At 46.6% G+C, this 26,002-nt stretch overlaps 1 protein-coding gene and 1 long non-coding RNA gene across 2 annotated transcripts in view; both read right to left on the bottom strand.

Moving 5' to 3' along the window:
• The window catches only part of TSHZ1 (teashirt zinc finger homeobox 1), a 71,977-nt gene that overhangs the window by 22,817 nt on the left and 23,158 nt on the right, over positions 1-26,002 (bottom strand). The gene's annotated exons all lie outside the window — the stretch shown is intronic.
• LOC140690421 (uncharacterized) lies at positions 1,066-2,867 on the bottom strand. Its single transcript, XR_012065692.1, has 2 exons — positions 1,902-2,867; positions 1,066-1,405 (listed from the first exon to the last, which is right to left on the bottom strand). It is a non-coding gene; the product is annotated as an uncharacterized lncRNA (long non-coding RNA).

The raw sequence follows: 26,002 nt of genomic DNA on the forward strand, positions 1-26,002 counted from the left end.
AGGGCCTTTAAGAGGACAGCTAGCTAGATTCAGTTTTACCACCTATTTCTGATTACTGAATCGTAATCTTATAAATGAGTGATATACGTAATCTTGTGATGCAACATCGCCTGTGGCATAAAATAGCATCGCACTTTGTAAGAAGAGAAGCAACACCAAGGATGGTTGGGACTATTCTCTGGTCACTGGCAGCTCCTGGAAACTCTGGAGATGACTGACAATGGGGTTCACTGGTGTAGAACTACAGTAGCCTTGAGCAAAGATACAATTATAGCTGAAAAACATCTTAGGTTCCCGACTGTTGCTAGCGTCATGGTATAACTCAACGACTGCTTCTTCCCTTCTCCTCTGCAGCCCCCTCTCCTCCAAATTCAAAACCCATACTCCTCCAGAATCAAAAACTTGGTAAAAGGTCATTTTGTTTTCCTCCGGAGCGTAGAAATGGCATAGCTGGATCTGACACGCATATGCAAATCAGCTCAGAGGAACACTGATTTTCCTTCACACTGAATTACTGTATCTGCATGAATGTTGATACAAACACCACAAGGAACAAAAAACACACTCTCTGTGGTTTAATTGCCAAGATGCAAACAAGAAACACAGACGTATTGGATACAGTTACTGTCTCTTGGCACCATAGCTGCAGCAAACCATTTCCTTAACTCAAAAATACCTCTTCAAATCTTTTTAATCGTATTCAGAGTTAGGAATGCTAACAGCCGCTCGTGAGAAAAGAAAAGACTTGCAAAATATACAGCATGGTGTCAGAAGAGTATATTGATTATTGATAACTTATTTATACTGATATTGAACGCAACAGAAAGGTGCATCTGTCTAAGAGATTAAGAAAGAAGGCAGGAGACTGCAGATGAAGGCGGCAGTAACATAAATGGAAGCGCGGGGAGATCTGCACTTACAGCATCAAATTACAGTCCTCAAAAGGGCGCTGCAAGTGATAAAAGATGAATCTGATCTTGACACAGACATAATGTTAGCCTGATAGATCACATTCCTGACCAATGATTTTCATGCTGGTTATTTAAAAAAAAAGATGACCACAAGTGGTATATATAATCAAATATTTAATGAACCCGTATACGGAATGGCATGGGGCTTCCTAAAGCACACAGGTTCATTGTGGAGGTGGCATGGTGTCACATAAAAGGCTTTGGGTGATCGGAAACCTGGACACTCATCTTAATTCCATAGCAGGTTGGGCTGGGGACTTAGAACAAGGGCCACAGATACCCAGAGTCTTCGTTTCCTCCTCTGTGAAAAGGGTAGGGTTGCAGCCAATGATCCTTAAAACCCATCCCAACCAGGAAGTGTCAGCCGAGTCTCTTGGAGAAGGCGGTAGCCGGACGCAGGGACCGTGGATGAACCAGACGTCTGGGGGTGCCCCCTGTACATGATGGAAAAGCACGACTCCCCAGAACACGGGAGTCGGGACAGGGGTGGAAGGACATCCAGGGGGACAAAACTGAGCTGTCCCAGGAGGTCAGCAAGGATTTACGAAGGTGGCAGGAAGGAGGAAGGCAGCCGAGAAGAGGGGGTGGCCCCGGCAGGGACATGGGCATCGGGGCGGGCGTGGCACTTGGAGGCTGAGGTCGGGATACATGCCTGATTCAAACGTATTTTAAAGAGAGGAAATTCTACTTTCTCAGGTTCAAAACGGCAAACCAGACGGTCCCACCACAGATAAAAGGACAATTTATGTTTATATCATAAGCCTAGAAGTTGCGCTCACCCTGTCTCCGGGCCATGCAGACACGGCGCTGACAGTGTTGCTCGGCAGAGCCGCGCTCACTAAATACCTGCCGGGCGGATAAAGGAAAGCGTATGGAAAAGCATATATTTTTGTCTTCAGTGACTCACCATCATGCAGTAAACGTTCTTACCTTACTTCATCATTTCTGCCTTTTTCTTTTTTGTAACAGTGCAAGAGGGAAAGGTGTTTCCTGCCGTAGACGGTGTCCAGAATCTCCTGGTAAACTTTCAGGGACCAAATAAATCGGGGAGATTTGTTCTGCTCTCTTTTTCCATGTAAGTTCTCTCTAAAGACACAACAGCTTCGGAAACCCAGCTTCGCATCTCTTAGCTGGATGGGGGAGGCCGCCCGCATCAGGACTGTCAGCCTCACGCTCACTCTGAAGTCACCCCTGCTGTGGGGAATATAAGTCTCAGTGCTCCTTCTCGGTACCAAAAGCCCCGAGAGTTTGGCTCAAATGATGGCCAAGCCCCGTGTGAGCTGGAGCCATTTATTTCCTTGTTTATTGCACATTATTATTATGTTGATCTGCAAAATTATCCTAAATGGAAATGAACATGTCCCCCCCCCATCAAAACTCTATTTGATTTAAAATTCCCAAAAGCAAGTCTTTTCATTTCGGCCAGAGACCCTGCAGCATTAAAACAAGGCAACAGTGAGAAGTGCACTGAGATTTCCTCCCATCAGTTCTGTCTAAGAAGGGAATGCATTAGGTGACTATGAAATGGGAGGGTACGTTTTCCACAAGGAGAGAAAGACCCAGAAGCCGTGAAGAAAGCCAGGGCAGGGCTCTCAGCTCTGGGAGTCAGAAGGCCCGCGTCCGTCCCGGAGGCAGCCACCGGCTGGAGGCGGCCCCTCTGCTCCCTCCGCGGCTGCACGGAAGCGCTAAGGCGTCGTCACCTCTGGCGTCTGCCTGTGGTTGAGTTTACGGGAATGGGTGCCTGGGTCAGACCACGTATTAAAGACGCCAGTGTGAGCTGACACGGATTCCAACGTCTTTCCATAGAAAGATGACTATTGTCCTTCAAAGGAATCACCTGAGAGGCCATAAATTTGTTAGGATGATGTTGCCATTTATCAGAGCATTTGGGGAACTTCTCTTTTGGCAGAATCAGTTAGCCACCTCTTATGAGAGAGAGAGATTTCTTATTTATGTCCTGGAATATGCTGTCCTTTCTCTCTTCCTTCTCTCTTCATCTCCCAACGTGGCCCCCGTGGAGGCATTAGGGGTGTCCGCCCAGATTCACATTCTTCTCTTCAGGACACTGCAGTTGCATGTCTCTGCCTCCATGGGATCAGATGTAGCCAAGGAGACGTGAGCCACACATTCCAAGGAGCCTTGGGAGCCAGTGTGCATGCCACCCACATGGAGTCGGAGTGGAAAAGCAATCTGCCCCCTGAGACTTGGGGGCTGTCACCACATGTCCCCTTCCACTGGACACAGTCCTCTCCCTCCATGTGCTCCAGATGATCGAGCTGGGTTGCTGCATCCATCACCTAAACAGCCCGGCCGGCTAAGGACCTCCAGGAAGGAGGCTGCCAAGGCTGGCTAAGCGGTGAAGTCACAGGGGCCTAGGGGAGGGGAGACTTCAGACCCAGACTGAGATTGGCAGCTGGCAGAAAGGACCACATTTTCAATCAATTGAGCGATTTCAATCCATCTTCCTCCAACATCAAAGGCGATGTAGAGATAGTCACTATAAAACTAAGAGATTCCCTGAAGTCAGTCTGCCCATGGGTCCCTTTATACCAGGGAAATAGGCTTTCCTGGGTACACGCGCACATTGCAGCTGTAGGTTTGTGTCTGCCGCCTGGACGTTCAATGAACAGGTATTATTTCAGGTCAATATCAAATGATGGGGCCACCAGGGCGGAACCCATCAGCATGCGTGGCAGCTGGGTGGTGTGAATCCCTACCCACGGCTTCCTCTGCAAACCCTGATCCCCAGGCCCTCTGCAGCCGCCGTGTCTCTCCATCTCAGGACAAGACAGTGCAAACATCAGGCACAGCAGTGAGGTCCAAGAAGACAGAAGGAAAACAAGGACTCTGTCCACAGACATGAACAGAGAGAGGCTGGTGACGCTCTTCGGCGTGTTCCAAGGCCTCTAACTGAGCTCCAGCTACTGGCCACCAGGTTCCCCATGGCAGGGACACGAGATGAGAGGCCATCTTGGTCTCCACAGGACTTACAGGCAGGATGTGAAGAGGATACCCTTGACTCATTTTCATCCAGAACAAAATGCGGTGGGCACTCTGCTGGAGCTGCAGGCCCAACCGAGGAAAATGCAAAAGCAGGTGAAATTCTTTCCTCATCTGAGAAGATGTAAACAGATGTTTGCTGTTGGCTGCTTGGGAGGTAAAAATAATAACTTTCTTTAACCATTTTTATTATGAATGTTAATTCCTTCTTTATGCACCTTTAATAGTTAAAATAAGAATGTATTTTTTTAAATTTTTTAAAATAGTAACTTAAGAACACATGAATAAACAGTAGCCAATGCTAACATCATCACCACCATCATCACCATCATCATCGTCACCACCACCCCATCATCATCTTCTCTATTGTCACCATGTCACCATCACCACCATCATGGTCATTATCATCATCATCATCATCATCATCATCATCATCACCACCACCACCACCATAATCACCACCATCATCATCATCACTACCATCATGGTCATTATCATCATCATCATCATCATCATCACCACCATCATGGTCATTACCATCATCATCATCATCATCATCATCACCATCACCACCACCACCATAATCACCATCATCATCACCATCACAATCATCATCACCTCCACCATAATCATCATGACCATCATCACGTCACCATCACCACCATCATCACGGTCATTACCATCATCATCACCAACAGCACCACCCCCATCATCATCTTCTTCATCACCATCATCGATGAGTAGCTGGCACAGTCATCCTTCCTGATTTTCACTGTGAGCCCAGGTGGGGAGAGAAATCCTAGATAATAGTGTTTTTCAAACTGAGACCTGTAACTCATTAGTGGGCCATGAAATCACTCTAGAAGCATTTTTATATTGAAATAGAATGTAACAGAAAATGTCAGTAACATCACCTGTAGGACAGTTGAACATGTTTACAGTATACCAAGCACATATTTATATGCCGCCATGGAAAACACATTTATTAAGTGAAAGTCACAGCTCCAGCAGAAAAAAAAAATCTTTCTTTTCCCGAAGAAAGAAGTCTTTAGCCTTCCTAATGAGAATGGTGAAGCTAAATCCCTTATAGTTGTAGAGACTATAAATACCTATAATTTTACATAAAAAATATCTAATCTTTACAGCAAATAACACATGTACACTCACCGAAAGCTACAGTTCTTATATTATGTGTGGGATTTGAAGTCTGAAACAAGTGCCTTTGTGTGTCAAAAAGCAGGTAGAACACATGGGAGGCACTATTTCAATGCGAAATATGCATCACAGAGCAGGGTGGTCTGCAGAGAGCATCGTGACAGTCATGCGCTCCATCAGCGGGCGCGTCCCGACAAAACCTGAGTAGTCATCTTGGGGAGCACAGAGGATGGGCCACCGCGCCGGCGTCCCCGCACCACCATAAAGCTGCAGGCGCCTGGTGCCACCGTCAAGTTAAAGTGCAGACAGGTCCTCTGAGAAGGGGCCAGCAGCTCCAGGAGCACCACTCCACGTGCTAGGGGAACTCCTCTCTCCCCGCGCTAATGACACCTGTGTGCACGGCCCTCTCTAGGTGTCCCCCCCATTGATGATGATAGCAGATGGCTCTTCCGCAGCACTGTGTGTCAGACCCAGCTTTGAGCTGGCTGATATCAGTTACTCCGCACAACAAATCACGATGTGCAGAGACAAGGGACCTGAGGCAAGTGAGCTGGCCCAGGTCACAGCGCCTGGAGCTTCCTGAGCCTCTGTGACCAAAGGAGCATACATGAAGTAGCTGAAGTTAGGCGTTGTTTGAATCCGCAAGGATGAGCAACAGAAAGGAACAGAAAATAGCAAGATTTGCTGGGGCGGGCGGGCGGGGTGCTGAAGGCCCTCTGATACTATATTTTCCTCTACGGAGATGCCAAATCAGACAGAACGAGTCCAGAATCAAAAGCGAAGACGTTCATTAATTTACCTACAGACACCAGCTTTTTATCCTGCTAACATGAAGCTTCTTAAGCAACTTAAGACCAAATTTTTAAAAAAATAAACAGCTTCCTAGATTAGGAACTCACTAAATATCCTCAATCAATAACACTTTAAAACATTTTCCCATAGAAAGCACTTGCTCACAGGGTGATGTTAAACTTTCACTTTCTGTGCTTTGTCCTAGTCAAGATTCTGGTACATGGACCGAACTGTGTTTCTTCTTTTTGGCACCCGATGAGGAGAGGCAGGGTTCAGAACAGCAATAAAAACGACCCATCACTTAAAAATAGTTTAGCGGCTTCTATTTACATTAAAGGTTTTGGTAAATGTTTCAAATGAATTACTGCAAAACAGAAGAAATCACATGCTCTTCGGGGTCTTGAGTGATCTGTCAATGAAGGAGGTTAGTTCATTAATGATCTCTCAATTGAAGATCAATTCCATCAAGCTCCCTGTCTTCTTTAAGACGGCAACAAACAGCCCGGGTCCTTCCATGAGGAAGGCGGTAGAACAGGGTGTTTCATATACATCTCGGAGGCAGCAAATACACATCACCATTATTTTCTGATAAATAGGCAATAAAATCAAGTAACCTAGATATTTTAAAAGAATGGCACCTCCCTGTAAGTCTGTCATAAGCAAATTACTTCATCTGAAATACCACAGCTTAAACATAAACAAAAGTCTTCATTTCAAACATACAAAAGCCTCCACGGATCTCCCTGGCTGTGTTTACATGTGGGCAAGAGTCGGGCGAAACGCACAACATTGATGTGTTTCTGTACCTACGTTACGTGTGTTGCTTTAGAAATTATCCGAAGATCCCATATTGCATATAATCACGGAAATTACTAGACACTAAAAATCTCAAACAGAAAAACAGTTTATTTAGAGGAGAAATGAGATTTTTCTCAGAATTCTCCCACCTTATTCATAAACCACTAAAACGATGATTACATGGTGGTATCTTGAGAAAATCCCAGTGAACTGTCCTCAAGTCGCCAGTTCTGGCTTTTATCCTTGAAACTAATTCACCCAGAGGTATCAGGAAATCTCTCCTCTCCCCGTCTCGGGGCATTTGAAACAGGAGAAGGCAGAAGCGATCCAGCAAAGGCGGTGATGATGCGGGTTATTTTAAGGCCACGGAAAATGGACTCGCTGTGAGATCAAGAATTAACAACGCACACACGACCGACCACGGGTCATGCGGTCCAGACGCCTCTGTGACCCACCTTGTCTGCTAAGACCAGACCTGGGGTCAGTCTGATTTCTGGTCTTCAGTGACTCGACATTAACCACCCTGCTACCAGAAGCAACTTTGTATTTATGTTAGAAATGGAAGTTAATCGATAAAGGAATGGCACCATGCCTACCAATGATGAGCAAGACGACGTCTGAAAATGAATTCCCCTTACAGAAATTATACTTCCTTACTGATTGCACAGTTATATTGATAACAGGTCATTTCTGAAGAACTGTTATTATTTAAACTTAGAAGTAACAGTTTCCATTGAATTACACTTAGCTGCCTATTTAAAGCCATTTAAGCATCTCTATTCACTGAAGTGTTATGGCTCATGCCTTGGCCAATACCCCTATGAAAATAGCTCCCAAATTAAATTCCTAACAAATTAAGTTAATAATTCACCTTCATTAAGTAATTTAATTTCTTCAGTGAGCAATAAATAGTTCTTATGACATTTGCCCAGGACGTCAGCACAATTGTTATTTTTCTTCTCTATACCTTCTCCCCCAAGTACAGGAAGTGAAATCCACACCCAGAAAAGTGGCCTATTCGTTGGCTCCTTTTTTGTAACCATAGCATCATTGCAATAATTCCATTGTGTTTAGCAGAAACCAGACAATTCAGGTGGCTATTTCCGACGGCAAGTAATTTCTTTGAAATGATGAAAACTGGACTTCACACAGGTATTAAAAAATACAAAAAGTAGCATTTTCCTAATATCATTTTTAGATCATACATCATACATCAAATCTACAACAGTTACATTTTAAGACGTGACAGTTGAGTAGGGGGGCGTATAGCTCAAGCTGTAGAGCACATGCTTAGCATGCACAAGGCCCTGGGTTCAACGCCCCAGGACCTCCTCTAAAAAGTAATAAATAAATAAACCTAATTACCTCCGCTCAAAAATGTTTTTAAAAAGAAAGGAAAAAAAATAAAAGTGAAAACTGGCTAATACTGTATCCCCAGCCATGGCAGAAAAAAAAAAGATAGGTTAAAATATAAAGTTATGTGTTCCTGTAAATAGCAAGTTATCTGCATTTAGCGTATTTGTCTCCTGTGGCGCTACACGTACCCTGGTGGCCTCATTCGCAGGTTTAAGTCACATTTCCCACAGTCCCAGCAGGCAGTGCAAGCAGCCCACCACCTCCACTGGGTGTGAAGATGAAAATCGGGCAGCGAGCGGGCAGGCGTGAGGGCAGCCAGACCCACAGATGTGGAAACAAGACAGTGGCGTCATCCCCTCCAAACGCGGTGTCAGAGAAGGCACCCCAGATGGGAGAGGAGGAGAGAGGAAGCACACACGTCAGATGAACAGAACCAAAGCGTTTCCAGCCAATTCGACTTGAACACACGTACACACGAAAACAGATGCAGAAAGGGTGCTTAGCCAGTGGGAAATCATGTGCAAAAAAACGTTTCCAAAAATTACAGGAAGAATTTATAGTATCAACGATTGAAAGTACATTAGTGAATAAAACCACAGCTATTTAGAACCCTCGGGGAGAGTCATTTGGGGAGGCTGAGGTTTCTGGATAGCTGAAGCTTTACCCTTTCAAACAGAATGTTATAAACATGTTTAAACGCTGGAAAAGTCTGCATCAAATATGCATGCTTTTGCCACATTCTTTAAAGCATATGGAGCACAATTAAAATTTTCCTGACAATTGGAAGTGAAAACCGCGAACCATCAGTAACCACCACAGAGGCGGCAAAGAACCGTATTCCATTTCCAGTTACTGGCCTACAGTGCAGTGTTTTCGTGTTGTTTATTCTTTTACCATAGTTTTTTTTTTTAATTCTCTCCCTTACCATTAGGACTCCTGCTATCAGTTCTCAGTGTTTCTAATGTGCCTCTTCCCTACTTCCTGCTTTCATCTGCAGTAGCCGACAACAGATAGCCATGAATCCTAGAACTGTGCGTGACAGAAGAAAACAATGTAAATGGTGGGTGAGGACCTGAAGATGTCGTCTGTGAATAAACACATGATTCAGGGCAAGGACTTCTGGTGCCCAATGTCCTTTTATCCTTTCTAATTCTTAGCTCTGTTTCAGAAAAATAAAGTGGTAATTAATTGGCTTCCAGATAGGTGAGATTTGACTGTGTTTGGAAGAAGATTATATATATATTTTAAGGCATGTCTCCAAGTTTTATTTACATATGATCAAATTAAATTCTCCTTGAGTCCCTTATACAAAGCAGGAAGCATTCATTTCTCACGGGTGGTGGGTGGAGACAGGCTGGTGGGGAGGCACGTATAACATATGATAAAGGCAAACACAAGAATGTCAATTCCAAATTACACTTTATCAGTATAACACACCAAGATGTAATTTTCACTTTTAAAACCAAATAGGATGAAAAAAGGAAAATTATCTTACAGTAGGTTAAAGATGACCATGAGAAATCACCCCAAAACCGTAAATATTTTAATAGATCTTACCCTCCGCCCAGTCCCAGGGGCTAAACATAGCTAGATTATTCAACAGGACTTAGGAACGGGCAACGGAAACAGACCCGAACAACACAAACCTATGTGGTTTTATAGGGTTTTAAAGATTTATTCACTGTCACCAAATGACACTGAAGGAAGTTGGTAAGTCTATTATAAAGTGGCACATTTGGACAACAGCTGCCAAAGGCCATCCCTAAAACGAAAGCCTGTGGGTGAACTAAGAAGATTTCATTACTAACACACTTTTTAAAAATCAGATTCTCTCCCTTGCTTCCTAAACCCCCTATCTAGTGGGCGGTTTTTTTTGTATTCAAATATAGGCTTTCTCACTGTTTCTCCACGCGTACGCCCCTTCTCCTGCCAATCCACTCTGAAAAGGCTTCACTTTTGAAACCTGCAGCCTGGATGACGGTTTCCTCGGGTCCCCGCATCTCGCTGACTTCTCCCACCTCCACGACCAGCTCTCTTCCTGTGCCGCTCCTGGTCAGGTTGTTTTTAATCCTCAATGATTTTTTTACAGAAGATGCCTGAAGGCATCATTCTCAACTGATACTGGATTAAGAAAAAAAAAATCAAAAAATTCGCCACTGATTTAACCATATTGAAGAGCTACTGGGCTTTTTCAAAACACAAAAGCCACAAGAGAAGGCAGTGATTAAAAAAAAAAGGGACTCAAATCTAGGTTGCAACTACTCTATGTAAAGAGAATACCGTCGGCTAATACAAAAGGCTCATTAGAAAGACAACAAAAATGAACGGCAAAAAGTAACTCCATTCATAAGAGCAACAACCACAAGAAAACAAATAAATGGCTGACCTAGGAGATAACATAAATAGAGAACACGAGGGACCTCTGCGAAAACCCCACAGAAGTAAATAAAAGAAGAATGAATGCATTTGAAAATATGCCCTCTTTATATTTAGAATAGGAAACTTTTACTGTTAAAACGGTGCTGAGAGGATAAATTAGGAGTTTGGGACTACACATGCACACTACTATGTATAAAGCAGACAAGCCACAAGGACCGACTTACTGTAGAGCACGGGGGGCTACATTCAATATCTTGTAATAACCTATGATGGAAGAGGATATGAAACAGGATACACATATGTGTGTATAAGTGAATCACTTTGCTGTACACCTGAAACTAACACAACATTGTAAATCAACTATGTATCAATTAATAAAAAAATAGAGTATTCCTGAATTAATTTATTAGTTTAATACCATTCCAATCAAACCACCTGAAGTATTATTATTTACGCTGACAAAAATGGTTTTAAAGTTCATCTAACACAGAAGAATAAAAATAATCTTTGAAAAAAGAAGAGTCATGGGCAGAGGCAGGGATAGAGGGCTATCAGATTATTTTAAAATGGATTATTTTAAATATGTTTTATTAGCCACAGCAATGAAAATGGGGACCTCAGGTCTATTTCCCTTGAAATTAAAGGGAAAGTTCAGAGACAGTTCCAAATATATATAAGAAGTGAGCGTGCAATGAAGGAGCAGTTAGAACTTCGCATAGAAAGGACAGATTTGTCAACAGATGGAGCTGGGAAAACTGGTGATTGGGAAAAAAATAATGCAGTGAGATGCCCACCTCACACCATACACCAAAATTAACTTCAGATATGCCAAATACTCAAATACAAAAAAATGAATCCATGAGAATACTAGAGGAAAATAAAACTGAGTATTTATATAATCTTGAGGGTTGGAAGGTGCCTTTTAAAAACATCCCTTCAAAGTCAGAATCTGTGTAGGAAAGGACCAATCCAACTACATAAAAACAACCCAGGACATCACAAAACTCCGATGACCCAAAGACATACAAACGGCTGGGGGGGCTGGCAATGAGCGCAGTGTTCCTGGAAGGCTACTTGGTGGTACAGGTACCAAAATAATGCAAAACAGCCAAACCTCTGACCTGGGAATTCTACTTCTGAGACCTTATCAAGGAAATGATCAGGCTGTGGCCGAGACAGACATACAAAGGTATTAATTACACAGCTGCGTGAAACTGAGAAACTGAGAAAGAACTAATTCCAACAGGGACTGGTTCCTCAAATAAATCATGCACGTCCATAAAATGGGATACTATGCAGGTGCTCAAAATGACAAAGCCAGTCCTTATTGATGGAGTAAATGTCACGTGCAAGAAAAAAAGTCGTAAGAGAAAATACGCAGGAAGAAGCCGCTTTGGTAAAAATGTGTGTATAAAACATCTGTGTACGTACTTGCCGAAGGAAAGACCCAAAAGGATATACGCCAAAAATATCAACTTTGGTTATTTCTACATGATAGGGTTGCAAATAAGCTTCATTTATTTTTCAATTTCTTTTTCTCGGTTCGCATTTTTCTAAAATAAATATGCATTGCCAGCATAATCTTAAAGGATAACAGAAGAGCACAAAAACAACACAAAACTGCTGTTTTTTATGTCAAACCGAAGGGAATCATCTGCTACTGCAGAGACACTAGAAGGATGAGTTAACATCCACGTTAAAGCGTTTCCAAATCAACAAGAAAATAAATGAACAAAAGAAAAATAAGCAAACAGCATGGGCAAAAATCATTCCAAAAGGAAGAGGTCTATATGTCTCCTAACATGGAAAATCGTTCACCCTCACCTGGAACACAAGAAATGCAAACTAGAACAACGTGGGAATGCCACCTCACAGCTACTAAATTGTCGGAGATTACAGAACAAAAAATGCCTGCACTCGCAGTGGCTCAGAGGTATGAACAGTCCCGCGCACTGCAGTCGGAAAGGTATGCTGATTTATTTTGAGGACAGGTTTGCAGTTAAGTACCAAAGACTAAGCAATGCCAAGTCAAAAAAAATTGTTTTAATGTAAAGAAATCATCATAAAAATGTAGAAAGTAACACATGTAAAAAGCTGTTTATCATTTAACAAATGGAAAAGTAAACTGATAAATACTAGCATCACTCCATTTTTGTTTAAAAAGCATATGGGGGGAGGGTGTAGTTCAGTGGTAGAGTATGTGCCTAGAATGCATGAAGTCCCGGGTTCAACCCCTGGCACCGCCACTAAGTCAATCAAATTACCTCCCCCCTCCCCCCCAAAAAGAAAAAAAAGTCAAAAAGTTTTTTTTTAAAGATTTAAAAGAGTATATGTGGAAGCAAAACAAAATTCCTGGAGGAACTCAGAAAAGAATGTTCCTCGTAGCTACAACCAGGTATGGTGGTCATGAGTGACACTGTTTAGTTTGTGTACTTACATTTCCCAGATCTTCCACATAAAAAAGAGGAGATAACATAAACAAACAACATGAGGGGCCTCTGCAAAAGGGGAGAAAGACATGCGGTAACGCAGGAGTTACTCCCCCATAATTTTCTCGCAAAGTGATGAGATGAAACAATAGCTTTCTCGGTCCCGGCTTTTACCAGTAAAAGAAGAAAACAGCCCGCCGGCAAAAGCAAGGTCGTAAGGACCACAACCACCACGGTGTGGACTGAAGAACACGCAGCAGCTACGTTAACCAGCCGCCTCGCCGCAGGGGTGCTTCACCTGCAGCCGCGCCAGGACCGGCCCCGTCCAGAGACAGACGGTCCAGGGGCCACCTGTGCCCCACCAGGCGCAGGGTCAGGCTGCTGGGGCCGGTCTACTCTCAGTGCCCTGCGGGACCCGCGCCGCAGACTCCCCACTTCCCTCCCATCCCTAAACGCTGGGGTCTCTGCTGCATTGCCCCGCTCAGTGATTTACTGAAGTAGCATCTCTGAGGCGAGGATGCTCCTCTCTCCCAGGAACGCACACACTAGGGTGAGCTCAGCCTGGACCCCTCAGGTGACAAAGCCTTCCAAGGAGGCAGCAGAGCTCTGTGGGCCCCACCTGGAGGGAAGGGGCCTCCAGCTTCCAGGAAGGAGGGAATCCCAGCAGAGGGATTGGAAGGAACTGAGGGCTGGCTGGTTGGTCCACTCATCCACTCGCCAAGTGGGGCCTGGAGGGCAGAGGGAAGGCAGTGCCAGCATCCAGCTGCCCTCAGTCTGGCATCGCAGACGGACACAGTGCACCACAGCAGGGCTCGGGGCAGAGGTGGACACGGCCCTGGAAGGAAAGACCCTTCAAGTGGCAGGAACTCAATGCTGAGAAGTCCCGCCAGGCACTCGGCCGGCGTGGGGGGAGCCCGAGGGAATGGGCGGTGCAGAAGCAGAGTCTGGAGTTCACTGCTGATGGGTGGGGTGCAGGGCAGGGCCCAGGACAGAACAGGACTGCTTCTTGCCCCACCCTCCCCTTCAGCGATGGGACACTGGGGCCTGGGCAGGACACACTCATCTCCCAAGGACCCACTGCGGGGTTGTGGCCAGGAACCTAGGGTTCTTCGCTTCTGCTAGGGCGGGGCATCCGGCGATCACCGTGGGAAGCACTGCAGGAGGATGACGTGGGGGGAGGGCCGTCTGAACAGCCTGCCTGGCATTAAGTGCTGGTGACCAAGAGGACGGGGGTCCTCGCGGTGACACTGTGCACAGATGACACAACCAGGAGCGGGGGACCTGGGGGACCCGGAGCGTCGGGGTAAGGCAGGTGCCAAAAAGCCTCTGAGCTTCCACCCTTAAACAGAGAAACAGGGCGGGCAGGCAGGGGTTCCCTGCTGAGCTGCACTGTCTATCCCCAGCGCTGGGCGCGCTGCCTCCAAGCAGGTGACAGCCACTGGCCTCCAAAGCAGACCTCCTCTCCTGCCTCGTTCAGGAAGTCACAGGCCTGGGGACCATTCCCTCCCTCCTGAGATGCGTGTATACATCCTCCAGAAGAGAAAACGCTGGTCCCCAAGACCCTGGCTTGTGACTTCACCTGCTTCTCAACTACCAGATTTCTGGATCGTGGCTTCTGCTGGTATTTCTTAACCCTTCACAAAGAAATTCTCACCTCGGTCACACAAAACACAGCAAGGAATTCAGAGACTAGAGAGCGAAACTAAATGATCGCGTTTTGCAAAGCTGGACGCACGCTAGACAAATAGATGGTTAAATTATCAACAGGAAAGACATAATTAGGCAAGTAAATATATATCCATATGTCATATTTAATCCAAACATTAGCTTCCTACATAATATGTATAAAGTGGATTCCAAAGGAGGAAAAAAAGATTTTTTTAGAATGGGTGGTTTCTAGTTTATTTTTATTTTTTTTAATTGAAGTAGAGTCAGTTTACAGCATTGTGTCAATTTCTGGGGTGCAGCATCATGTTTCAGTCATACATATACACACAATATGTTCGTTTTCGTATTCTTTTTTCATTAGAGATTACTACAAGATATTGAATAGAGCTCCCTGTGCTACACAGAAGAAACTTGCTGTTTATCCACTTCACATAGACCAGTTAATATTCGCAAATCTGGTTTCTAGTTTCTTTTACTTCAACCCTCCATTAACATGGGCCAACTGTATTGACAAAAATACGTTTATATCTTCAGTTGCCACATTTCTGAGGTCATCATTAAATCTGTCTCCTCTTAATAAACCACCCCTTGGATGACACAGGATGATCAAGGAGTGTCTAAATGATCCTGGATTAATGCCTGAAATACACAGGTGGACCAAAATCTACTACTTCCTCTACTAACCTAGGGATTAATACACTGCCATTGCCTTCCACATGCAACTTCATCACATGATATTTCTGACAGAAAAAAGTCTTCATTAAAAGCCAGCAGAATTATTAGCTGGACGCTAGTAAGAATTTTACACTTGAACTAGAACGCAATTATTGAAGCCACTGATACTCCGATGAGCCACACTGCCGACACTGCCCGTGAGCGTGACGGAAGCCCTGCGGCCCGGGGCGCAGGCCGCTCAGGGGTAGGGGCGTTGCTGTAACGTCTGTTTCGTCTGCGTCCTCACAAACAGCTCTAGGTGGTTTCTCTTGTTCCAAATTTCCTCAAAAATTAAAAAAAAGGAAAGAAAAAGAGTATTTGACTACCACCCTTACCTTTGCATTTTCGGAAACTGCGTTCTGTTTCTCTGGTTTTCACACGCCACCGGGCGCCTGGGGTTTACTTTCACTTTACCGGCTCTGTGGCTCTGAATGAGCAAACCCTTTAGCTGTGACCCTTTTCCGTTCAAAGGAACGGGAAGGAGGAAAAGAGTCAAGTCTCAACATTTCAAATAATCAGAGCAACAAGTACGTCTGGTGATAAAGTCACGGACACGCTCTGCACGTGGAAGGGTGGACACAGCTGTGTTTCACTGCGGGGGCGGGGGGGGCGGCTCTTCTGTTTCCCTAATTATACCAAAGACAGAGAATATCAGTAAAAGGACAAAAGTGGCGTCACCTCCAGATCAGAAAACTGCTCTAACTGAAAAAAGCCGCCAAAAGGCAGGCGCCACTTCTCACAAGCGGGATGAGGGAAAAGAGGCCTTCCCGAGTGGGATGTCACGGGCTGGGTCTTCGCAGAGCACGACAGCGTCAGGGGCGAGGCAACCGCGCGGCGGAATCTAACATCTGTTTTAAGTCATCAAGGCCATTCGACCTTGTGGGTTGGGCAATTTGCCATTTAACCAACTTTCTCCAGAAGCGTGGTGACATGGCATGTTTGCACCCAAAGGCACAGCTGCTCTGCTGGCTGGGAGGGGAGGCCTGGGCCTCTGGGAGGGACAGGTGACCTCAGGAGAGGCCGGCAACAGGCTGCACTGTCCCCAAAGTTGGGGCAGGCGTGAGCCTGTGGCTCTGGACACAACAGGGTCCCGCCCATGATGTGGCCGACCCCTGGCCCGGCACCACCACCGTGTCTTATCTGCCACAAAACACCAGCGTTTGGCGCAGGAGAGGAGCAGGTGATGGGGGGACGTGGCCGCTAACAGGAAGGGTGGCACCGACCCTGGGCAGAAACGTCCACCAAACGCTCTTCCTGAACAGAAAATCCTAGCCGGTGCTTCGCCTTGCCTGAGCACAAGGATTAGGAAGATGCCATCCGCACTGCCAAAATACAGCCGGCTGCGAGCAGGGACAAATCCTCCAGGCGCTCGCTCCCGCAGCCCCAGCCGGGCTCTGTACTCCATTACTGCGAATGTTCTTTGGCCCCCGGCAAAAAATATTGACAAAATTCCGCCTTTCAGACAGTTATTGTCTCTGCGTACTTGATAGCAGCCTTCAGAACTTCACCTGCTGGCATTAAATTCTTGAGTTTGGGTGAAAGGAGAGAAAATTTGCCACATCTCAAGTTCTCCCGCTGTAGCAGCCGCAAATCAAATTATTCCTTCAATTAAACTAGCTTTGTGCTTCAAAGACAAAAGGCCATGGCTCTTTATTATCCCCACCCCCAACACACACACACACACACACAGGGAACCAAAGCTATCACCTCGTCTAAATAAACCCCATGACTCGGACGTAATCGAAATGGCTTAGTATTCCTGGAGAATACAGCTCATAAGATTAAATCTACCATCAGAGATTTCAGTATCACTGGCTGTGTGCTCCGAGCTCACAGGCAATCAAGTGATGGAGAGCTTTGCCTTTTCATGGACCTGATGTAGGGCTACCCCCCCCAACCCAGCCAGGTTGTGGGCCCAGCGTAGGTCTGTGGGCCAAGACCTACGATACCCCCATCGGGGCTGAGCAGAGGGCTAGGGCTCCCAGTGTTGCTCCCACTTTCCAGAGGTCACAGCACCTCCTCTTTTCCTTCCTTCGCCGTGGGACCCACACACGTCGGTGACATGGCTGCAGGCCATGCAGTGCATGCGTCTCAGCCGACTTCCTCCCAGAGAGCTGGACTCAGTCTTTCACAGGAAGTAACTGCGTGACTAACAGATACTCTGTGCTGGACTTGCCCTTCAAAATATCAGGTTTAAGGGCAGCAAAATCCGAAACACCCATCTTGGTGGGATACAGGCCAGGAAGGTAAGGATGCTTCAGTAGCTGGGGGGGTGGGGAGGGGGTCCATGGGAAGGGGTGGGAGCACGAGTTTGCAAGGGCCGGGCACCTTCCATGACACTGAACCTCGTTTGGAGAACCATATGAGTAGATAGCAGAGACAAGGTCTGACGGAGATGCCATGCTCAGGATAACCAGGACGCCCAGGACAAGGACACACCACCTCTTGTCTGATCCGCACGCAAGATGGGCAGCGGTAGAGAACCTGAGATCGTTTGCTAAGTGCTGTGATCATGAATAACTTGTGACCAAAACGGCCTGACGGCCCCTTCCTAAGGAGGACGCGGCCTCTCCCATGGAGCTGTGTGCCCTGGTACACGCCCCGATAAGACAAGAATTTCCCAGACTCGAAACACAAATTCTGTAGTTTCAGCGAACATATGTTATAGGGCCACAGGGGGAAGCTACCTAAAATAAAGTACATCATAATAAAACGGGAGACCCCAAAACCAGCAGTTTTAGAAACTCTGTATTCTTGTGGTCCACCCTAAAGAGACAGCCCGGGTCTACTTCAGCAGCTCCTGAAAAGTCCTGATCGTTTCTTTCTAGTAGAGTTTTGTATGTTTAAAACCAGAAAGCCCGATGCAGGATCCTAAAAGCTAAAGAGGTACTTTAAATATCAATAAAATAGTTTAAAATTAACATTGCCTTACCCCTCAAATTCCAGCAATTCCTGTAAATGTCTTCCCTTTTATAAAAAAAAATAAGACACCTGTGCGGCGAGCTTCACTGTTTGTTTCCATAGCTTCAGGTAGCCTTGGCTGTTGTCCCGAATCCAACTTCTAAAAATACCAGCGTGGAATTCGCCACCTCCCTGCCATTCTCTCTCCACCTAAAGGCAAATAGTAAATCCAGCTTCTCTTCACAGATTGTAGGCCTGGTTTTAATTTGGGCAATAGTCCTTTTGATAACAATGCCTGGTTAGAACATCCATTAAAAGTCTGGAGCAGGCAATTAAAGGAAGGAAAATCTAATAGGGTTCCTCTGAAACTCCTTCACTAACTTTTAAAAGGGTTCTCCCCTATAGTGCTAACAGAGACAGACGGACAGACAGACACACACACACACAAGGGGGCCTGAGCACAAAGAGAGACAGACAGATAGACAGAGGTGAGAGAGAGAGGCTGTCACATGTTCAGGGCTGGATTATACATCTCTGAAAAGAATGTGGTCAGATAGTCTTCGCCTTTTTCCAGCTACCTAAACCATTCTCCCTAAGCTGACACCTCATTGTGCAGCCATCACCCATGTCTCCAAGTCATAAAAGGAAGACGCACAGGCACCCAGGGCCGCAGTCAGCGCTGCTCCGAGGCCATCGAAGTGCAGAACCACCAAACACATTCTCCACCAGGGAGAAGCCAGGACCCGAAACAGACCAGAGTGCGGCGAAGCGAAACCTCCAGGAAGAGGAGTCCTGAGCCTCGTGTCCTGGCCCTCGGCCCACGCTGTGCTGGAGGGAACCAGCCTCCAGTCTGGCTTTGCTCGGCGGTTCTGATCGGCCATCACTATCGGTTGTCAACATCGAATGTTGACAAAACATCCTGAGCACACACATGACCACAGTAGGTCTCTTCTCTACCTCGGGTCTTCAATTAGAGCCGAGCCCAATGAGAAGACGCAATACATCACTTTCCCCTTTGGTATCTACCGTGGGTCAGTTAGGTCCCCCAAACTCATGTCTTCCCAGAACCCCACAAAGTGACCTTGTTTCAAAGCAGGGTCTTTGCGGATGCAATTAGTTACGTTGAGATGAGGTCATAAAGATCAGCCCGGGTCCTCCACCCAGTGACTGGTGGGCCTTATAACGAGAGGAAAGAACACACAGACACACGGGGAGGGGGAGGCCATGGGGTGACGGAGGGGAGATTGGAGGGATGCGCCACGAGCCAGGACCACCGAGGATGCCAGGAGCCACGGCAAGATGGGAAAATGAGGACGTGTTCTTCCCTGGAGCCCTCAAGGAAGCGTGGCCCGGCCAAAGCCTTGATTTCTGATTCCCAGCCTCCAGAACCGTGGGAGAATCGATTTCTCTTGTTTTACCTACGGGTTTGTTTAACTAGTAACCTCCCTCTGGTTTTAATTTTTATTTGTTATGAGCTTCCCAGAACAAGGAAGAAATCAAAGGCATATGGTAAGAGAATTATAAACAAAATGGAGTAGATGTTAGTAGCCCAATTATAGAAAGAAACGGCCAGTTTGGTCCCCACCACCCAGGTGCACCGTCCCACCTGCAAGCACACACCTCTACAATTCCTGACTCAGGAGAGGGGTAGAAGGCTCTGTCAGTGTAGACTGACCACCCTGCCCCTCTTCAGTGATGTAAATGCCATCCAGCTGGGGCAGGAGTGCCATGCCTGGGCCAATAGACCCTGATCTGCAAATGCATGACAGGGCCCCAGCTCTTAAAGGGGCTGGGGGCTGAGACGGGCCAGCTCTCCCACCCAGGAATGTCCCAGGACTCAGGAGCAGGCCACTCACCCCGCCCCAGAACCTGGAACCCATAAGTTCAAGTGCCACAGGACTCTCAGGTGTGTCCCAGAGAGGTGACCCACTTCCGTGGGGCGTGAGACGCTCAACGAGTTTCTGTGGATTGCTGAGAGGGAAACTTGTCATCAGAGCAGCCACCAGGGGCAGCCACCCCCGCAGGGCATGTCCTGCCTGCAGGGGCAGGCGCCAGGTGGGCACCTCTCACTCCCTGCGAGGTAAGTACGTCTTCCCACATCAAAACACTCACTCAAAACAGGAAAACATTCGGCAAAGGAGCTGAGTTCTGAATGCATCCATCTAAACAGCACATTTGGCTGGCTGTTAAAAATCACTGAGTGACTCTGCAGATCACAACTGAGCAGGTCTGTGTTTGGGGATGGTTACAAAACTGTGGGATGGGATCCTCTCTTTGAGGTGACTCACACCAGGGGAGAAGAGAAGGCACCAGAATGCAGCGCGGACGAGGCTACATCCAAACAGGGTGCTGCGCGCAACCAGCAGGAAGACCAGGTGAGCCCTCGGGGGCTCCCACCGAGGGGGGCGGGACCCTCCAAGCCAAACAGGAATCTGGTGCTTCAGGCCATGGGAAGCTGAAAAGAAAGCGTGTGCTCAGGGGAGACAAAGCCTGGTGCCCGGGGACCCGCCAAGAGCTAAGGCAGCAGCATCTGAGAGAGGGCCACCCTTCCAGGACCAAGGCAGAAGGTGGGCAGACACACAGTGACCGACCTTAGACATTCACAGGACCCTAAGTGTTTGTAAACCGTGACGTTTCTCCGGAAAGCTGTGGCACTTGAAGTTTCACACACATCTAAGTATCATACAAAAATTCCAAATGTGGCCAAAAGAAAAAGTCGTAATGTCTTTCTCTCTTTAAAAGCCAACTCACTGTCCTTGCAATTTGCAGAACCATCACTTTCAAGGAAGAGTGATGTGTCTCAAACCAAGTGCAAGAGAGGAAACCAGAGGGTGGACTGTCTTTTTAAAAATTCCACATTTACCAGCAGAGATTTTCTGGTAAAGCAACAGTTCTGTAAGTGTTAGCTCGGCAAGGGTCTTTCTATTTCCTAAGGTTGGAAGTTCATAATTTATCTGTGAAGGATAAGTTCCACCAATGGGCTCAAGGAGGGGCGTCCGGCACTTCAGTCCAATTTTTCTCCTCATCACAGCACACGAAGAAAGTCAGAGCAACAGCTGACCATCCCCCGCACAGACGCGAACAGCTGGCGAGCACTGGGCTTCTCAAAACAGGGGGAGCAGCGCTGGGCGTCGTTGCCGGGGCTCTCGGAGCGCTGTCCTCACGTTTGCTGCTGTTGAGCCCACTGCCTCTACTGCAAGCGTGGATGCCCCGTTCAGGGAGGAAGACACTTAAAGTTCATTCCAAAAAAAAGGAACTGACACCCTGATCTCACTCAAAAAGATGTATTCAAGAGAGTGAGATTTTTAAAAAATGATCAACCACGTACAATGAACATTTAACTCAGCCATTTAAATGTTTTACAAAAAATTGGTTTTGTAAGTTTATTATTTTTCAAATTATTTCATACTTATGTAACAGTTGAATTAGATGAGAATTTTCATACTAATTTGCACGTATTTGCATAATGAGCACACGGGCAAGGCGGCCCTCCTCCTCCATAATGAAATCACCACATGACCAGGCGACTCTGGAAACACCAAGAAGTTTCTTTCAGAAGTTCGAATGTTGCTTAGCATTGAGGCCCCCTTGAAATTTTAATCAAAACACAAAACAAAGCATTCGGACCAAAATATCAACTAGTCATCTCATTAAGACCATCGTCTTATCAGACAGGGTTCTGAACTGGGGGGTTTGCCAGGACCCCAGTGAAGCTCTGGACCCCTTGCTCGCACTGGCCCCACAGTCCTAGGAATCCGTGTGTCCAGGGGCCCCTAAAACGCGCAAAAGCACCACACTCCCACCGGCGCTGGGAGGGGCTGCGACCTCCCGCCCCCTCCCCCAGGCTGCGCCCCAGGAAGAGGCCGCGTCTGGGTGGGTGAAGGGGGCTGAGCCTGTGTGACAGCACACATCGGGGGGACCCAACCGCCCGGGATGGAAGGCCGCCTCCCCTTTCCCTCCTCCTCCCCGCGCTGGAGGGACCGCTCCCCCATCCCACCCGCTACAACATGGAGAAAACAGGCGTGCTGGGAAGCTCATTAATTACGTGTTATTTTCCTGGATTTTGTCGTGTTTTTCAGCTTTTTAAGATTTGTGGTTTGTGATTTCCTTTCTCATACCTAATATTTTAATTTTTCTTTTTTTAACTTCTTTTTATTGAAGTACAGTTGATTTACAGTGTATCAGTTTCTGGTATACAGCACAGTGATTCAGTCATACATATACATAAATACATTCTTTTTCATATTCTTTTCATTACAGTCATACTTGTAATTATATAACGTTTTATTCATAATTTTGTACTCATTTCTTAAAGAAGCTCCCCCATGCCTGGCTGCACCCCCAGCACTGGCCACTGTGAAACGCACAGACTACCCGCCAGGTCTCCAGCTGGAGCAACTAAGCCTGAGGGGGGTCCCCCCAGTTCTGCCGAGACTCCACGGAGACCACAGGCCAGTACTCCTGTATCTGAAGAGCACGACTCAGTTGGTCTCACTCCAAGAACACACTTTCCCTGTACAGAAAAATACTCTTCGGGCAGCCTTCTTTCCTAGAACACAGTGACTGATGCCCCAGGCCTGCCAGTTCCCAGTAATCTCAGAGCTTCCGCGCACCCGCCATGGGCCGCCCCAGGAGCTGCCTACTCAACGTCCATGCTTGGCCAGTGGAGTTCCAAGTCACAGTTGTACATGGGAGTTCAGTGACATCCAGGCAAACCAACCGCTTGGTGCTCTGGCACATGGGCCACGTCTGCACACGCCGTGTCCTGACTGCACGCATCTGCCTGCACCTCACACACAAGACTGCAAAGTACACACTCGCCAGCAGGTAGCTTAGAAGGGGTAAAAACCAAGTACAAGCCTGTTCAGGCTTCAGATAAATTAGAGACACAGGATGAGTTATTTAGAAATGAGGACGATTTCTCAACATCCCTAACCTTCTGAGCTGGATGTATTGAAGGTCACCCAGGTTCTCCTACAGAATAATGCTGGTGCCACTGGAGAAATAAAAACAGAAACAAAAAAGTGTGTGTGCGCGTGCGTGCATGTGTGTGTGTGTATACATGTACGTGTATATGCGTATGCATGTGACGGGTAACAGGCTGGTTCTTTTTTAAATTTCTTTTATTTATTTTTTTTTATTTAAGTATAGTTGATTTACAACATTGTGTTGGTTTCTGGTGGACAGCATGATGATTCAGTTATATGTAAATATATTCTTTTTTCATTATAGGTTATTACAATATACTGAATGTAGTTCCCTGAGCTGTACAGGGGGTCCTCGTTGTTTGTCTATTTTATATACAGTAGTGTGTATCTGTTAATCCCAAACTCCCAATTTACTCCTCCCTCCTCTTTTCCCTTTAGTAACCATCAGTTTATTTTCTATGACTGTGAGTCTGTTTCTGTTTTGTAAATAAGTTCGTGTCTTTTTTTTAGATTCTACATCTAAGTGATATCATATGATATTTGTCTTTCTCTGTCTAACTGACCTCACTTAGTATGAGCATCTCTAGGTCCGTCCATGTTGCTGCAAATGACATTATTTCATTAGATGCTTGTTCTTATCTCATAGGTGGAGGATGAGAAAAACAGAAGAGTCACAACTGAGGGGCAGGAACCACCCTGACACCAAACTTTCAAAGGAGAACTGCTCTCAGGGATCCTTCGGCCCAGATCCCTGGTTGGCACTTGAAGATACCAAGGTACCTCCTGCAGCAGGTGAGTGGAAGGGCCAGGATTATCCAGGCATCACCCTGATGCCCTCTCCAGAGCTCTGTTCCCTGCACCCCAACATTCCAAGACTGGCTCTGGAGGGCAAGATGACAAAATTTAAAACCGGAACAACATGTGGATGGTTTCAGGTCCAGGAATCACACCCTCTGGGCTTGATTTTTATGACTTAACTATCTGGTCTGAACGACTTCCTGACAACCTATGGGACCCTAACTCTGGTACACCTCACTCTGTACAATGGACGTGAGAGTAGGAGCCCTACAAAAATTAAATTACACAAGTAAATTGTGCAGGAGTATCGTCAATTCAGTTGCTCTACAAGCATTTATTGAGCATCTTCTATTTACCAGGCACTATTTCAGGCACCATGTCTGCAGCAGTGAACAAAACCCACAGAACCCCCATCCCCATGGAGCTTAAATTCTAGAGAAAATGACCACCACTACTACTGGCATTTGCAAAGGTACACTGGGAAGAATGCCACACAGCTTTTTATAACCGAATAACTGAATTTGCTCCCTTAAACATGTTTTTTAAAATAATTTAGTGCCCCCAGGTACAAATACAACTTTGGAGATATCATCAGAAGAGAAGTGCAACCTGAGAGCAGGCTCCCCACCCCGGGTCTGTCGGCGCCCCCTCCCCAGGAAGAGGCACGGAAGACAGCTGTGGGGCCATTTTAAAGAGCTGGGAATCTGCCAGGATTGGATCTGCAAGAACCCCTGACGACCTACCTTAATGACTCCGGGGGGGTCACAGGGAAGAACGTGTGATATACTTGCCACATGGGGAGGCACTGAGAGACACTAACGTCCTTGCAACAGCAGCAGGGTCAATGGTGATGCCCAACAGGACCACTGGGTGATGACCAGCAGGGCCACTGGGTGATGACCAGCAGGGCCCTGGGTGATGAAAAGCAGGGCCACTGGGTGATGACTAACAGGGCCACTGGGTGATGACCAGGAGGGCCACTGTGTGACCAGCACATGTGCAATACAGATCACACGGAATTTCTCTACTAGACACAGACATCGATGCAAACGCAAGGGCCAAAAGGCGGCCCCTGGAGGGAGTACAATCTGCATCGTCACCGTGGCAGGGAGCGCGCTCTTCCACCTAAAACTGGAAGAGCTGATGCAAAGGGACTCAAGACCTCAGAGCAGATCCAGCAGGAAGCAGAGCGGCTTCCCTGCTGCCCACGGCAAAGGCAAGAGGCGGGTTACGGATGAACTATGTGGAGGCAGAGGAGGAAGGACAGGGGAGATAAATTGGAAAATGGATTTTTTGTTTCCCATATTCAATCCTGATAACATTTATTTCATTACTCAATGAAATTTTTACATCCACAGGATGCCTAATAAAATATTTTCTATAAAGTTAATATTGATAACCACTTTAGTTTTCAAAATATTCTCACTCTACTGTGAGATCCGTTACCTCAAGGACCTTCCGAGTTATTTTTCCTTTCCCTCAAACTGTCTAGAAACAAGCAGGCAGTCCAAGTAAGTGTCTCCTGGATAAATAAACCAACGGAAAGACCACCGGAGAAACGAGCAAATGCCCTCAGGTGGGATCAGTGCCAGCTGGAAGTCCTGATTCACCGAGGGGAAAGCTAACGTTTGAGGACAAGATGGGACCTCTCCAAGGACTCAGGGCTGATCAGTTTGGGTGTTGAGATTAAAGCCACCTCGGTGTTTTTTGCCCCACAGCATCAGTGCACAAGCTGGGGTCACTCTGGAAAGTTCCAGAGAAGTAATGAGAGTCAGTGACCCAGCTCCGCGTGTCAAGATGCCAAGGCGATTATATGTTTAATGTCAACATTTATTTTTTATTTACCGCCCACCTTGTTTCAAGAAGGACTTAAGGCAGTTTGACTTATGCTCAGGGAGGCGCACGGGCTGAACCGCGCTCTCCCTCCCATAGGATAATGTTAGTACAGGTGAGCACAGGTGAGTAAAGGTGAGCACAGGTGAGCACAGGTGTGGTGGGCACACCATCGGCTCTCAGCAGTCAGACATCCCGGGACGCGATGGCACATGCCCTTACCACTAAAAAGGGAGAGAAACTAGTCATCACCAATATGACCACAAATAATAAAGGCAGT

Source organism: Vicugna pacos, chromosome 30 (genome assembly GCF_048564905.1).
Source record: "Vicugna pacos chromosome 30, VicPac4, whole genome shotgun sequence".
In the NCBI taxonomy this organism is placed as follows: Eukaryota; Metazoa; Chordata; class Mammalia; order Artiodactyla; family Camelidae; genus Vicugna; species Vicugna pacos.